Source organism: Pongo abelii, chromosome 4, assembly GCF_028885655.2.
Source record: "Pongo abelii isolate AG06213 chromosome 4, NHGRI_mPonAbe1-v2.0_pri, whole genome shotgun sequence".
In the NCBI taxonomy this organism is placed as follows: domain Eukaryota; kingdom Metazoa; phylum Chordata; class Mammalia; order Primates; family Hominidae; genus Pongo; species Pongo abelii.
The window spans coordinates 39,098-54,242 of NC_071989.2; the positions used below are offsets into that span (position 1 = coordinate 39,098).

The window sequence follows — 15,145 nt, forward strand, 5'->3', positions numbered from 1 at the left end:
TACAAAACACATCAATACACATTGGTCTTGTTTGATCTTTATACAATCCTATAGTTGTAATTAACATATCTAAAAATTGTAACTCTTGAGAAATCACGGATGACATAAATAAGGCCTAAACACAGCTTTAATTTGCCAAGTAATGAGAGGAGAAGGGATCAGAAGCCCAGCTGACTGACCCCACATCCTCTACTTCCAGTGCTTAAAAGAAGTCAGCCAGGATGAAACCTTGGGAAGGATCTGAGATAAAGGCAGCGGGAAAAGAGCAGAGTCAAGGATGATCTATAAACAGAGGTAAAAGAAGGAACGCCTTTAAATACAAAAACATATGTCCACAGAGCTGGGAGTTGTACGAAGCCGTGTAATTAGAGAACATCATGTTGACAGCAGACTCTTGACCTAGGGGGAAAAGGTTCACGACACTGACTTCCAGAAGGATAAACCTGAAGGATTCCAGATGTGAGGCAGTCAAACCCTCACTTGGAAGCACTGTACAAATGTTCATGTCAAGAACTGAAATGAATTTATACCCACATAAAACTACATGTAGGGAAAGGCTGACTTTGTAAGATGTTTCTGGACACTACATTAGCAGCTGTGCCGCACGCACTTACACAACACAAACACAGGCAAGCCTGTCACCTGCGCAGCTGGAGGGTTAGCCTGGACAGGGCGATTACAGTCTCCCCTGAAACCCTTCCTTCTCGTCCATGCCTGAATCCTGTTCACATGCTAGAAGGACCACGCACTTGTGGAATCCAACTCAGCTCACTTTAGAACCAAAGGATGCCTCTGTGACACATGCAGAAATGACTTCCTTTTCATTTTCATTCAGTCAGTAGGAAGAGAACAGCTGCAAGAGAGAGAAAGAAAATGTACACAGTGGCTAGGTGGAGACGGCACCTGAAGAGAGACTCTCATGTTTAGCCCCAACGGTTTATAAACATTCATGTGGAGATTAAAGATATTCCCCAAAACCAGAAAACACAACTGAGTCAGCTTCTGTTAGTGAGCATCGCGCTGTAACCCGAGGGCCAGATGTCCTTGGAAAAGATCAGAGACATAAAACATCACCGCCTCTGTTTATGCAGCTTACTGAAGTTTACACGGAATCCCCATGGCCTCCCTGCATTTAAGCCTTCTATGCAAATGACAGAGACTCTAAGTAGAGAAGGAGCAGCAGATTCTCATCCAGTTCCGCGAGTCAATACCTGCATCGTCTCACTCCCCATGTTGACGGCTGCAGAGGACTTTCCATTCTCTGCCCTACCGCCTCCAAAAACATCGGTTTGACATTTTCATAGCTAACGTCAACAACTCCTAGAGTAAAGGGGGCATCACCACCGAGTGTCAGCTCTGCTTCAGACGCTGGAGTGAGGGTGTTCTTCTTCTTGCATATAATGCAGTGGCTCCACATGGCACCAGCGGCTTGGTCAAAAAAGACAAAATTTCTAGGGAATTAGTGTTGATTATTTTCAGATATCATAACCTTGGCTTTATTGACACCTTATATTAAACAGATCTTACTTGCCAAAGGCCACAAGATGCAGGCTGACAGACGGGCTCCCAGGGCTCTTGTGAGCCAGAACTGTCATATATGCAAAACCACGAGACAGAGAACACTGCCCACATCCAACACAGCACAGCCACCCTGAAAGCCTCAGCATGTAAACTTTCGTGGCACCACCCTTTCTTTTAGAAATGTGTTTAGATTTTATAGACTTTTGCTAGATTTTGTTATGTAAGCTTTATGTATTAAAAGGTCTTAAAGACTTTTAAATATTGAGTAAAATGTTCACCAGTATATTTTATATATATATATAATTTTTTTTCCTTAAAAACAAGGCCCTGGCTGGGCAGGTGGTGCACACCTGTAATCCCAGCACTTTGGGAGGCTGAGGCAGGCAAACCACAAGGTCAGGAGTTCGAGACCAGCCTGGCCAACATGGTGAAACCCCGTCTCTACTAAAAATACAAAAAAAATAGCTGGGCATAGTGGTGAGCACCTGTAGTTTCAGCTACTTGGGAGGCTGAGGCAGGAGAATCACTTGAACTTGGGAAGTGGAGGTTGCAGTGAGCCGCGATCGCGCCACTGCACTTCAGCCTAAGCGACAGAGTGACACTCCATCTCAAAACAAAAAACAAAAAACAAGGCCCTTATACAAATCACCCTTCAAACTTTTATTTAGAATTTAAGGTCATTTGGGGATTAGTGTCATGTAAACAAAATTCTCCCAATTGCTAGGGTCCTCTTGGGGTGCTGCATTCCTGCGAACCATGATCATGCCAGGCTTTGTCAGTGATTGGAAAAACAGATCCTTCTCCGTCTGGGAGCTCAAATGCCAGGGGGATGCCAGATCAACTTTTCATTACTGAGTCATACATTCCTAAATTCAGCATATCATAGACAAACAGACATACCTTTAACAGTTTAATCTGACAAAGGTCTGAAACATTTCTATTGCAATAAAAGTTGTGAAAAGGCTATCTTGCTAGAGATCTCTGACTCAGAGAAGAAAGTGAAGGCTGGGCATGGTGGCTCACGCCTGTAATCCCAGCACTTTGGGAGGTCGAGGCGGGTGGATCACTTGACATCAGGAGTTCGAGAGCAGCCTGGGAAACACAGTGAAACCCTGTCTCTACCAAAAATACAAAAATTAGCTGGGCATGGTGGTGTGTGCCTACAGTACCAGCTACTTGGGAGGCTGAGGCAGAAGAATTGCTTGAACCTGGGAGATGGAGGTTGCAGTGAGCCAAGACAGAGCCACTGCACTGCCTACAAAATAGAAAAAATAAAAGTAAGAGACAGTAAGAAAGTGAAGAATCTCAGTGACTGCAGTGTTTAGGAACAGAATTTCTTTCAGGGAGGAATAGGGCTCTGAGTGTAAAGAGCAGCAGTGGAAAGAATCACACAAACCCCTTTTTCCATGCACTAGATCTCAGGGTATTAACTTCTATGAACCTTAATTTCCTTCTAGTTAAATAAAAATCACAATATCTACTTGATGTGTTGCCTTGTACGTTGTGTATGAAGAGCCTAGAATGATGATCGACCCAAAAACGGAGTCAGTACTTTGATCCATTCACTCTTGGGTGCTGGGCTCCTCAGGGCATAGGCAGGAGGCACAGCTGGAAAGCTACCTGTGGGTCCACAGGTGCCGCTGGGGAGCAGAGCGAAGGAGGAAATAGGACAGGTGTTAAGGAGAACACAGGTGCAGCTGGAGAGCAGAGTGCAGGAGGGAACAGGCCAGGTGCTAAGGAACATGCAGGTACAGCTGGAGAGCAGAACGAAGGCGGGAACTAGAACAGGTGTTAAGAAATATGCAGGTGCGACTGGAGAGCAGGGTGCAGGAGGGAACTGGGACAGGTGCTAAGGAGAACACAGGGCAGCTGAGGGACAGAGTGAAGGAGGGAATAGGACAGGGACTAAGGAGAACACAGGTGCAGCTGGAAAGCAGAGTCCAGGAGGGAATACAACAGGTGCTAACGAAAACACAAGGGAACCTGGGGCACATAGTAAAGGAGGGAATAGGACAGGTGCTAAGCTTAATGCAGGTGCAGCTAGAAAGCAGAGCACACGAGGAAACTAGAAGAGATGCTAGAGGAACACACTGAGATAGGTCCTGAGGGCTCCACTGAACCATACTTACCACTACATTTCAGATTTCTTTCTTCGCATGCATCTATTTAAAAGGTGATCATTTGTGCACACTTTGTGTCCTGCAGTGCAGCTATTTTAAGTATTCCTAACTAAATTGAGAGCAATTTAAGAACAGATGTCTTCTTGCACACATGTTTATAGCAGCAAAATTCACAATTACAAAAATATGGAACCAGCCAAAATGCCCATCAACCAATGAGTGGATAAATCAAATATTATATATATACACACACCATGGAATTCTACTCAGCCATAAAAGGTTAAAAAATAATGGCATTCACAGCAACCTGGACGGAGTTGGAGACCATTATTCTAAGTGAAGTAACTCAGAAATGGAAAAACAAATACTGTGTGTTCTCACTTATAAGTGGGACCTAAGCTATGAGAATTCAAAGGCATAAGAATGATAAAATGGACTTTGGGGACTTAGGGGGAAAGGTGAGAGGGAGGTGAGGGATAAAACACTACACATTGGGTACAGCGTACACTGCTTGGGTTATGGGTGAATCAAAATCTCAGAAACCATCACTAAAGAACTTACTTATGAATGTAACCAAAAACCACCGGTTCCCCAAAACTATTGAAATAAAATAAAATAAAAATAACACATATCTTATTCCTTTGGTAGTCCCCAGGGCCTAGCTCAAGAATTTACTAAATGCTTGTAAAATATAAGAATAAATGGAACTGGGTAAGAGCAGCTTGTACAGAGATGTCCAGCCATTTCAGAAGTGTGAAGGTTCAGAGCAGTGGGCCCTGAGCAGACCCTGGGGTACAGCATTTTCAGGTAGGCACTGCCACCGCAGGCCTCCTTGCTTATGGTGCATGTTCTGACCCTCACAAACCACAAGCTCGTCTTTAAAAACATCAAGTTGAAATAAACCACATTTTAATCTAGGTAAAATAAGTGGCCAATTAGAGAACCCATATAATTTAGTTGTAGTAAACTTCTGCTGCATATTTAAAGGAAAATAAACGAAATAATAGTTTTCAAAACGTACAAATTATTCCACTATTTCTGAAAACACACTGCTAATCTAAGCCTAACCCAAAACCCAAACCTAACCCTACCACTAACCCTAATGCTACCACTAGCCTCTAACCCTAATGCTAACTCTAACACCTAACCCTAATCCCAAACCCCTAAACCAAACCCTAGTCCTGAACCCTAACCCTAACCCCAACCCAAACCCCAATACCAACACTACACTAATCATAACCCCAACCCTAACTCTAACCCCAAAACCCTAACCCCTAACCCTAAATCCAACCCCAACCCAAAACCTAACTCTAACCCCTAACCCAAACCCTAAAAACCCACAAACCCCAAAAACAATCCCAAACCGAACCTCACCCTAACCATAAATCCCAACCCTAACCCTAAACCTAAAACCTAACCCCTAACCCCAACTTTAACCCTAATCCATAATCCGTAAACCTAACCCTTAACCCCGACCCTGCCCAAACCACAACCCCAACCCCAAGCCTAGTGCCAGCCATAACCCTAACCCTAACCCGAACCCCTACCCTAACCCCTTCCCTAACTCTAACTTTAACCCTAACCCCATACCCCTACCCCTAAACCCTAACCCCAATTCTAACCCTAACTGTAACCCTAACACTTACCCGTGACCCTAACTTCAACCCGAACCCTAACCCTAACCCCAACCTCAACTCTAACCCTAACCCTAACTTTAACGCTAACCTCAAACCCTAACTCGCCCGGGTGCTCATTTCCACACCCACTCCGGTGCCGGGTCTCGCCTCTATCCACCTTGTCCCTCGTCCGTGGCCCCTCTCACTCCGGCGCCCGGCTGCTGCCCCACCCGCTTCGGTGCTTGCGCCCTCACCTACCCTGGCGCCAGGACCGCCTCTGCTGACTGCGCGCTGTGACCCGCGCTGTCTCCGGGTCCCCGGAACTCCGCAGTCCGGCTAACTCCAACACCTAACCCTAATCCCAAACCTGGGGATGCCTGGGGCCCGGCATCTTCATCCCGCGGGGAAGCCGACCCGGCGACCTCAGCTGCCCGGTTCCCGGGGACCTGCCCGGTCCAGGGCCCCCGCGGCGAGAGATGGGCGGTGGCGGCGCGGCGCTGCAGGACGCAGTCTCCTCGGGCCTCGCCCTGTCCCTCCCGGCGGGGCCAGAGTATCCCCGCGGAGGCTCGGAGGGGCCGGCCTGGGTGGGGCATCTCCCTGGTCTGCAGTTTTGGTTGTTTTTTTGTGGCTCCATTGTAAGCACCCTACTGATATCTTTCCCCCTTTTCCTGAAAGTCTGTTTTTTCATCCTTCATTCCTTTGTCATCATCTCCCGTTTTCAAATTGGCTCTTAAACCATGCGCAATGCGTTAATGTTAAGTCATCATTTCCATCTACTCAATGGCAACGTTTTACCACGTGTTGTTCTGACTTCCATTTTTGTTGTGTATTTGGTTCCTTGTTCTTTTTCTTTTCTTCCTGGGCTGGTTCCTCGTTCACTCTTTCTAGGTATGAGTGAGCGGTTCATTCTGGCTTGTCTAAACCTTCCATCTTTCGGGGTGGGTGGTGCTGAGCGGGCTCCAGGTGTGCAACCTGCTCCTGCGAGGCGTGCGAGCACTCATCGCACCCATGGCCCCTGCGCGCCTCTGTCCTGCCGGGTCCCCGCAGAGGCGCCTGGTCCACACGCTATTTCTCCCTCTTCGCCTCCTCTCCAGCCCAGAGTCCGGAACAGGTCCCGGCTGCCTCTCCCACGTCTGGGTATAGACCAGCGGTGTGGGCAGCCCTTCCTTTCGCTGCAGCCGAGTCTCCGCTGTTACCGTTCAAGTTGTCCCTGGGTAGATTCTGAAAGGACAAGGAGGAAACGGCCTGCTCTACTCCATGGCGGGTCACTGACCTTCTGTTACATTTTATTTTACGTTGCCTTTGGCAGTTTTGAAACTGACCAGTCCTTTTTGGAAATAAGAGAAGGTATAAAACCAAAAATGTTTTTTCAGTTCCTTTCTGAAAATGTGCTCATTTTGGAGCCACTTGTGAGGACAAAGAGTTTGGAAAATTTAAGTGTCTCTACTTCTTCACTGTGTTTTGCTAACAAGAATGAAAAAAAAAAGCATTAAAAATGGCCTTAATAAACGTCTTTCAACCTCAAACAGGACTATGTTATCAGGTAAACTATGTTATTTTCAACAAATCTTAAGTTCCTACCGCAGTGGAGAGACTTTAGGTCCGTAAAGAGCAATTAAGGCCGGGCACGGTGGCTCACACCTGTAATCCCAGCACTTTGGGAGGCTGAAGTGGGCAGATCACCTGAGGTCAGGAGTTCGAGACCAGCCCGACCAACATAGTGAAACCCCGTCTCTACTAAGAATACAAAAATTAGCTGGACTTGGTGGCACACGCCTGTAATCCCAGTTACTCGGGAGGCTGAGGCAGGAGCATCGCTTGAACCGGGAGGCAAAGGTTGCAGTGAGTGGAGACGGCGCCACCGCACTCCAGCCTGGGCAACAGAATGAGACTCCGTCTCAAAAAAAAAAAAAAAAAAAAAAAAAACCAGGCAGTTGAAACGCTTCCTCGGCAAGAAATACACCGTTATGCGTGGCGGGGGAGAGTTAGGGCGACAGGGGCTTCCCGAAGCTCACTGCCCAGAGGAGAAGAGTTTCAAGTTTGTTTTCCTTTCTTTTTTAGAGACAGGGTCTCGCCGTGTCGCCCAGGCTGGAGGGCAGTGGCGCGACCTCGGCTCACTGCAGCCTCCGCCTCCCGGGCTCAAGCAATCCTCCCGCCTCAGCCTCCGGAGTAGCTGGGACCACAGGTGCGCCAGGCTAATTTTATTTTTACTTTTTGTAGAGAAGGGGGTCTCACTATGTTGCCCAGGCTGGAAGTTTATTTTTAAGGAAATGGTGTTTACCTAAATACCATGAAGCCTGGCCCTAGCACTGCTGCGCCTCCACCTCGGCCCCCACTCCACCCGCACAGGTGACGGTGCTCCGGAAAGGCTCCTGGGGCCCGGCTTCTTCATCTCCAGCCTCCGCACCTGGCAGAGGGAAGGGCTCGCGCCTAACCTGAGGTCAGAACTTGTTCGGGACCGCCGGGTGGAGACAAGGACGCGGGAACAAAACGTATGTGTGCGTTGGGGGGTGTTGCTGCGAGAGGGGGCAAGGGCGGGGACGCCGCGCTGACCTCGTCCTGGATCCACCCGCGCTGGGCTCAGGGACGCGGGTTCGGGTCCTGCCGGGCGTCCCACGCGCCGGGGACGGGCACGAAACCGTCCACCTGCCTCAGACCTCGGCTAACCTCTGGGCCGCGGGAGGGCCCGAGGGTCTCTTCCGAGGTCACAATCCCGGCGGCCGGGGCTGCGCAAAACGCCCCCCACCCCCGCCTCGCTGCCGCCCCCGAGTCCCCTTCTCAGGCAGGCTGTGGGGGTTGGGGTTGGGCTTCGGGAGCCCAAGCGGGCGCCGCAAAGACAATGAGAACCTCGGAGCGCTCGGGGCGGGCGGGCCCAGCCCAGAGTCTTCCCGCCCCTGCGGGGGTCCGAGGGCCAGCGGCGGCGGGAGGAGGGGGCGGGGGCGGGGGCGGGGAATTCGGAGGAGGCGGGTGTTAAAGAGGAGAAGGGCGGGGGGCGGAGGGTGAGGAGGAGACGGGGCGGGGAGGCCCCGCAGGTTTCCGAGTCTCCGCCCCCGCTTTCATTCCCGGCTGTGTGGCCCCGCGCGGTTCCCGAGCAGCTCCAGGAACTGAAACGTGAAGGGGACCTCGGTGCCCGGAGCTGCCGCCCAGGTAACCGCGCTGCGCCCGGCGAGCAGATGGGGGGTGGTCGCCCCAGTCCTGGACTCCGCGAGGGGGTGCGGGGAGTCCACGCTGCGGCCGCGCAGACGGGTGGGGCGGTTCGTTCCTGCGAGCGCCGGAACCGGGGAGGGGGCTGGGGAAGAGAAAGGGGCAGAGGGGCGGGGGCCGGGGGCCGGGGCCGAGGGGGCGGAGCGCGAAGTTTCCAGAGGGAGGATTTGAGCGGCTGAGACAGGGGCCGGCGCCTGGGGACGCCGGAGGTCCGCTGCTTCCCCCGACGCTCACCTGCTGCCCCGCGCTGCGGGAGGAGAGCGCGGAACCGGGAGCCCTGGAACCCTGGCCCGACTGCTGAACGCCCCGTGGGTCCTACGCTCCTGCGCCTTCTAGGGAAGCCCCTAAAGTTGGTGAGCCCCCTAGAAAGCAATTCCTCTGTGGCTGCGTCCAGGACGAACAACCAGAAACCGCCCCAGCCCCCTAAACCCCAATTGCCTTATTCTGTTTCCACTTGCTTCAGCCCCCACGCTCCTGTGTGCGAGAGGGGCCTGGTCAGACTGCAGACCCCACCCAGGAGGAGGAAGAGGAAGGGGCCGCCGTGGCTCGGGCACCCTCAGGGGAATGGAAGTCAGGTCCATATGAATATTGCAGAATGTGAAGGGCCAGGCAGCGCTCCCCGCCGCCGGGCCCACGGGCAGCCCCTCATATGCAACCCCTCATATTCATAGGCAGCCCCTCGTGTTCACAGGCACGCCCCTCATATGCAGTCCTTCATAGCCTGACATTTGTGGGGAAGTCTCTGTCCACACCTAACACCTTAGCCTCTCAGGTAGGAGGGGCAACTTGTGCGGGGGTCGCTGGGGGGTGGGGGGCGTCAACTCTGGAAGAGACCACAGCTCTGGCCAGGACCAGGGTCGCCTCCCGGCCACTTCCGGCTTCTGGGAGATTTCGTTTTTCTTGCAACTGGGGTGGGAGTGGACAGATGACCGGCCCTAGGTCTGTGCTTCAAACCCGAAGCCATGCATCTGTGGAAATGAGGCTCCTGGGCCACATGAACTTCGGTGCAAAGGCCTGGAAAATTAACACTTTGAACAAAGTCAGACATGTTTGAGCATTTGGGGCGAGTTTCAGTTGCCAGGGGCCCCAGGGAAGGCTGGACTGCGGCTTGCCTGGCCTCCCCCGCCTTTCTATGGCTTGATGTGATTGAATTGCAAAACGTAGGCATCTTGCAGTGCCGTGTAAGGAAATGTAAGTACCGTGAACAGTTTCCAGCATGTGATGCGCGAAAAGCTGGGCGTCCACGCCGGTGTTACTGGGGAAGGGTCAGTCACGGCAACCCCGGCATTGTGCCCGCTGTTCCCAGGACGGCCACGTCAGCCCGAGGACCCGCGTCCGCACTGGCTGTTGGTTGGGGCTGTGAGGGGCGTAAGGTTGCCTGGGGATTGGAAACGCAAGCGCGTTTTGGAGGCTTGGCACACTGGGGGCCTGGAGTCGGGGCAGAGGCTCTCCAGGACCTCCCTGTGGCTCCGGAGCAGCAAGCGGCCTGGTCTTCTGCCAGGCACAGTTGCGCACTCCCAGCCCGCCCACGTGGACTGAATCTTTCTCCTTGTATTTGCCTTCTTCTGAGCTGTGTATCCTGAGTTTTTGTTGTTTGTTTTTGCTTTACCTGCATTCGTTTTCTGTTCTTTCTAATTCTGCATGCTTTTTGCAGAAGGGGATGGGGGTGAGAGGTTTTGTGTGGATTGCGTCCGAGGCAAGGCGCCCACAGAGCATGCAGATCAGGAGAGATCTGTGAGGAGGGCCACGGTCAGAGCGTGGGGTGTGGAGCTCTGGACCCTGGAGACTGCCAGTATTTGTGTGGGTTGTGTGAGAGTGTGCTTGTGGGGCAGTGTATCTTATGGGGTGTGTTGCAGTGTGAGGTGAGTGAGGTCAGAGGGGGGTTGGGGGTGACGCTTTTGAATCTTGAGACCTTCTCTCAACCCAGAGCTAACAATTTTATCACCGAAAGATAATCTCCTGATGACACTGTGTATTTGTGCGTGATGTCACATGGGGGAAATGGCGCCTGCCGCTCTGTGCCCTGCCTCTCTCCGGAAACGGCGCGTCAGGGGCGTCATTTCCATGACAGTAAATGTAGATATGCGTTGTTTTCATGTTTACATAGACGAATTTGGGTATTTACTAAAAATGATTAACACCTACTTCCCTCTGTTGGTGGAATTTTAGGGTGTTTTATTTTACATTCAATGGAATTTCTAAGGAATATTAGTATATCTTATAAAGAAAAGATATAGATAATTTTAGGACAAGTGATAAAATATACCTTTAAGAGGCTTACTATTTTATTTCCTAGAGGTTCACAAGAAAAGGTAATGGAATAACTCACTTTGGATGTGTCCATGGTTGCCTAACATTCAGTTTTGGTTCCTTGACCCCATTTTGGAGATTCCTGATGCCAAACAGGCAGTCCAAAAGCCAACAGGATGACAGATTGTCTCTGGTTCAGTTCCTCTACGTAAGTGTTAGAAGCAAAGACTGCATTTCATCCTTAATTCTAAATGTGATAAAAGGAGAGAATTTGCAGTGATTTAATTATTACAATAAAATGTACTGAAGCAACAGTTGACAAGCAAAAGGGGACTAACCACTCTGTATTGCCCAGACAAATCCCAGTTAGACTAGACACACGTACACAGAGACACACACACTTCCCCATGGGAAACAGGTCCCCTTAGAAACAATAAACTACAAGAGGGTCTGGGACTTCCAGGATGACTGAGTAAGGAACTTGGCAAATTCTCTTCCCCAAAAGCAACCACAAAGCTGAACAGAATTTTCAAAAACAGTCATTTCAGAATTCTGGAAATGGACTAAAGGCTTGCAAGAAACTGAGAAGCATTGAAACCCTTGGCAAGAACAGTGGGAGCCTGTGGCATTTCAGCGGGGACTGCTCCTGTCTCCCCAGGTCCATGGCATGGTAGCACTAGAGGGGAGAGCAAGCCACCAGGAGAGCTGACTTGATTTGGGGGAGAGTGTGGAAAAGTCCATGGCTAGCTGTTGTCAGAAACAGGAGAGTATCGATGGCAGACCGCCAAGGAAGGCCAGCGTCAAGGCTGCTTGAGGTCATGCTGCTCTTTCGGGCAAGCAAGAGACCAGTAGATCAGATAGAAATTCAAAGAAGCAGCAACCCTGTTCTCCAGTGGTTCTGGGAAGGTGGGAAAAAGCACAAGGCTTCATGCAGCCTCAAGGGAAAGCGATATTTTGTTATGGTGGCCCTAGATAACTAACATCATGTTTCAGCACAATCTCTGACTCACCACTGGCATGGGCAGATTCAGAAGAAGACCCAGACTGAACAGGACTTCCCCTAGACTGTAAGCAGAACAGAGGTGGGGGCTGGGTCTGAGCTGTTTCTCTCTGTATATGCAACACCCTCACAGAATCCAGCACACACAAGCTGTCTTGTAAATATCAGATGGACAGATAAACAGGTGAGGCAAGGACTAGCTGGAGGCTCTGCCCACATCAGGACCTTGGAGAGCTCCAGACCTCAAGATAGGAACTCTCTCTGCTCAGGACTCTAGTGGCTTAAAGGTCTTTCTCAGATCAGCTTTGCCCTCTTTTTTGATTGAGCCTGAAATTCGATACTTTTACCTAAGGTAGAGGTCACAAGGAGCTTAGTTTCAGGAGTCGTGAAAAGATGGTAGGCCCAGAACGTGTAAGTATATGGCAGGACTTTGGGATCCCCACGGATAATCTCAGTGCCTCAGACTCCAATAGGGTTTGATATTTATGGCATCCATGTTGATATTTCTCCCATGTAGGAGCCCTGAAGCTGTTTCAAAACAGATGGATAGATGCAACCCTTGTGCATGTAAGGGCATCATGAAAAACTAAATTATGACATGGTTTGAAATAGGTAGGAAATGGACAATTTTGTGAATTACATTAAAAGCAAAATGATGATTCCAATACCATTGGATAAGAATCTCTAAAACATAACTAAGTTATATAAACTGCTAGCCAGATGGTGGAGCCAGGAGGGGCAAGCGCCGGCACCTTCATGTCTTTTGAACAAGGAAGGTGGTGCCTGCCAGGTAGCAGAGCCCTGCCTCCTCCCAGAAACCCCCACAGCCTTCATCCCACTTCAACAACAACAGTCCTGCTGTTCTTACCTGTTGCCCTCTCCATATCTCTTCTTGTTCAGCTTGGTCCATCTCTCTCTGGACTTGCTCTCTGTCTCCCTAGTAACTCTTTCCTGTCCGTGTCTGAGAGTCCCTTGGAGAGAAGGCAACTCCACCTTCTACAAGTGGTCCCTGAAATACGCTCATCGCTACCTGCCCCAGTTCCCTTGTCGGTATATAAAAATATCTTTACAGTAAAGAACAGAGCACACTCAGCCCCCTTGTTGTTTGATGTCCTGCACAGCCTCAGGACTCTGCAAGGAGTCTCCACTAAGAAGGCGGCCCTCACCAGATTTGGTCCCTCAACGTTGGACTTCTCAGCCTCCACAACTAATTGAACTAATCATCAATTTATTCACGAAGCATGACTTGGATTGAACAAGGTAAGCTGGGTCAAGCATTTGAAGATGCTTTTGAGGTACTGAGGCAACATCCAACTTTAGATCCTCAGAACTCCCCTATTACAAAAATTACCTGTCTTTCATTAACTGTTGTCTTCATATCAGAGGAAATTCCATCTGCTATGAGTGTTGCCTACAGAGGAACCTGTCTACAATTGGAGAATTGTAATAGCAGGGCTATGGACTTCAATTTTGAAGGAAATATTCATCAACCTCTGCAGAGCATAACTGAAAACCAGCTGGTACAACCTGCTCTTCTCCAGCAAGAGGACGAAAAGGCAGGAAGAAGCTCTGGCTATTGAATACCTTCACAAATCCCTGTGTAATTCTGAGATGGCGTCTTGTATTCACTGGGAAGATAAAACCAAAGACACCTTTCAGTTTGTAACAAAAAACCAGGAAACTTCTGAACTTTGGGGGAAGAGAAAAAGCAACCAGAATACCATGACTTTCCAGAAATGGCCAGGGCACTGAGGAGCTGTGGAAGAACTGGGGAAATCACCGAAACCCAGTACCATTTCAGTGAGGCCATTCTCCAAAAACTCTCTCCATCTTATTTCTTGGGGAAAGAGTTCTTCTACTTACAATATGATCAACCTGATCAAGAACATATTGGTTTCTATAACTGTGATGCAGATTATAACTATACAAACGCCGATTACCAGAAGCTAAGCCACCCTGATTCCAAAATATAGTCTCAACATTTCGTGGTTTCCTGGTATCAGAAATCCCTGCGAGCCTGAGATTTTTTCACTTAAAGCAAATACTGAAGATAAGAAACCAGTTAATTTCATTGTTGCTATCTTGTATCCAATGGCATAAAATCTATACTAACTTGATTAGAAATTCTGCCAGTGTGAACAACTTTATTGTTTTGAGTGATGAAGCCCCATTTGAGAATATAGGCACAATGGCCTTGCTCTTAACTGTTCTCTATGCAGCCACTTTCTTCTGCACTAAAGTGCCAATACAGATGCTGAATACATTGATTTAAATATATAGATATATAAACATATTTAAATATGCAATATATATGGATACTTTATATATTGATTTAAACATTTTCCTCTCATACATGAAAAATCACTCTAACATATATTGATGGCGTCACAAGAAATCATTTACAGAAAATAATTGCATATGATACAGTGTTTGTGCCAAAATGTATTCATGACTTTAAAAACTTCAGTGGAAATGTCTATTCAGGTCCCTAGCCCATTGTTAAATTGGTTTCTGTTTTCTTGCTAAGTTTGAGCTGCTTATAGATGATGGATATTGACCCCTTATAGATGTTGGATATTGACCCCTTGTGGATGTATGGCTGGTGCTTCTCCCAGTATTTAGGTCATCTCTACACACTGTTGATTGTTTCCTTTGCTGGGTAGAAGTTTTTTGGTTTGATGTAATCCTATTTGTTTAGTTTTACTTTTGTTGCTTGCACTTTTGGTGTTAAGTCCAAAAGAAAATTGCCAACACCAATGTCATGTAATTTTTACTCTCTGTTTTCTTCTGGTAGTTTTAGAGCAAGTTTATCCAACCTGTGGTCTGTGGGCTGCATGCAGCCCAGGACAGCTTTGAATGTGGCTCAACACAAATATGTAAACTTTCTTAAACATTATGAGATTTTTTTTTGGTGATTTTTTTTTTAGTTTATCAGCTATTGTTAGTGTGTGTGTCTGTGTGGGTGTGTGTGTATGTGTGTGTGGGTATATATATATACACATATATATACACATATATACACACATATATACACATATATACACATATATACACACATATATACACATATATACACACATATATACACATATATACACACATATATACACACATATATATACACATATATACACATATACACACATATATACACACATATATACACACATATATACACACATATATATACACATATATACACGTATATACACGTATATACACACATATATACACATATATATACACACATATATATATACACACACATATATATATATATATATTTTTTTTTTTTTGAGACAGAGCCTTGGTCTGTTGCCCAGGCTGGAGTGCAGTGGTGTGATCTCAGCTCACTGCAACCTCTGCCTCTGGGTTCCAGCGATTCTCCTGTCTCAGCCTCCCAAGTAGCTGGGATTGCAGGCCCGTGCCACCAC

The 15,145-nt window shown here is 48.4% G+C and overlaps 1 pseudogene; it reads left to right on the forward strand.

Moving 5' to 3' along the window:
* Positions 1 to 8,261: 8,261 nt before the first annotated feature.
* On the forward strand, positions 8,262 to 14,892 carry LOC129059310 (transcription factor Spi-C-like; annotated as a pseudogene).
* Positions 14,893 to 15,145: the final 253 nt, after the last annotated feature.